The sequence below is a fragment of the Trichosurus vulpecula genome, chromosome X, assembly GCF_011100635.1.
Source record: "Trichosurus vulpecula isolate mTriVul1 chromosome X, mTriVul1.pri, whole genome shotgun sequence".
NCBI lineage: Eukaryota > Metazoa > Chordata > Mammalia > Diprotodontia > Phalangeridae > Trichosurus > Trichosurus vulpecula.
The window spans coordinates 2,076,521-2,078,578 of record NC_050582.1 but is presented as its reverse complement, the minus strand read 5'-3'; positions in this window follow the sequence as shown (position 1 = coordinate 2,078,578).

Sequence of the window (2,058 nt, the reverse complement as noted above, 5' to 3'; positions counted from 1 at the left end):
TGTGAGCAAGGGAAAAGATTGTTTCTCTTTTCCAGGTTCTGGCCATTAGGATCACCTAGAAGATAAAGATATTCTCATTCTTATTCTCCCTCTCCCTCCACACCCCTGCCTCTCTGTCCCTCAAGACTATAGTGAAGAGATGACCAATGTGTGACTAAAGGAGAAGATTCTTTTCCAGGATCTGTCCAATACAACTACCACAAGGACATGAATGGTGAGAAGAGGAAGATATATATATTCTCATTCTCTCTCTCTCCCTCCTTCTCTCGTTCTCTCCCTGGACCCAGTCAGTAGGACTATAGTAAAATGATATCCAAAAGAGAGAGAAAATGAGGATGAGAAGATGCCCCCCGGGCCAGACAAACAGGGCAGGGCTGAATGGAGCCCCTCTCTGTCTCCCTGATCCTGGCCAGCAGGTCCGAGGGAAGACGCAGTTGAGCCCCTCTCTGTCTCCCTGGCCCAGGAAGCAAAACTCCGGCTACAAGAAAACAACCAGGAAGGAGGTAGAGAGGAGTTTCTTTTTCCTCTTTCTCTCCAGCAAAGAGATGATCAACATGTGATTAGGGGAGGGGGAGTAAGGGGGGAGACTATTTTCCAGAGTCAGGCCAACGAGATGACAGAGGAGAAAACAGGCTTTAAGAAGAAAATTGTCTCTCTCTTTCTGTTTCGTTCTTCATCTTCCTCATCCTGTTCCTATTCTTCCTCTTTCTCCTCCCTACCCAGACAGGCCATGCTAAAAGAAGCTGGACTGTGAAGAGAGTACAGAAAGTTGTAGGGAGACCCTCTTTATTTCTGGGCCTTATCACCAGATCAAAGGAATTGATCAGGTGCTAAAGAATCTCTCATTCATATCTCTCTTTCTCCTTCTCTTCCCCAAAACTACAGGAAAGAGATGAGCAAGGGAGAAGATTCTCTTTTTTTGGGTCAGGCCAGTAGGACCTTAGCAAGGAGATTACAAACTGGAGAGGAAGATATTCTCATTCTCTCTTCCTCCCCCCTCCCCCTTTCCCCTCTCCCCTCTCCTCCCCCACTCTTTCCCCTGCCCAGCAGACCCAGGTAGCAGAACCCTAACTGTGAAGAGAATATCAGAAGAGATGTATGGGAGACCCTCTAATTCTGGGCCTTGTCACCAGATTGAAGGAAATTATGAGGTGGGGCAGTGTCTCTCACCTGTATCTCTTTCTCCCTCTCTCCTGCAAAACTATAGCAAAGACGTAACCAATGTGTAAGCAAGGGAGAAGACTCTCTTTTCCATAGTCAGGCCAATAGGACCATAGGAACGGGCTGCAAGATGATTCTTTATCTCTCTTTTTCTCTTTCTTTCTCTCTTTCCCTGTATCCCTCTCTTTTTCTTCCTCTTAATCTTCCTCTTCCTTGGCAGGCCCCACTAACAGAAGTCTAATTGAAGAGAGGACCAGAAGAAAGGAATGGGGAGGCCCTTCTTATTTCAGGGCCCTGACAACAGATTGGAGGCAATTATGGCGTGGGACAGAGTCTCTCATCCATATCTCTCCCTGTCTCCCACAAAACTACAGTGAAGAAATGACCACCATGTGAGAAAGGGAGAAGATTCTTTCTCTCTTTCAGGATCAGGCCCCAGCAGAAAAAGATTCTCTCTCTTTCTCTTCTTCTTCCCCTCTCCCAGCAGGCCCAGCTACCAGAAGCCTAACTGTGAAAAGAGTAACAAAGGAAAGTTATGCAGCGACCTTCTTTATTTTGGGGCCCTCTTAGATTAGAGGGAATTATGAATTGGGACTCTCCTATGTCTCTATCTCTCCCTCTCTCCAGCAAAACTACAGCAAAGTGATGACCAACGTGTGACCAAGGGAGAAGACTCTCTTTTCCAGAGTCCAGCCAATAGGACCACAGCAAAGAAATAACCAGCTAGAAGCGGAAAATATTCTCTCTCTCTCTCTCTCTCTCTCTCTCTCTCTCTCTCTCTCTCTCTCTCTCTCCCTCTCTCCCCCTCCCCCTCCCTCCCTCCCTCCCTCCCTCTCTCTCTCTATCTCTCTCTCTCTCTTTCTCTCTCTCTCTCTCTCTCTCTCTCTCTCTCTCTCT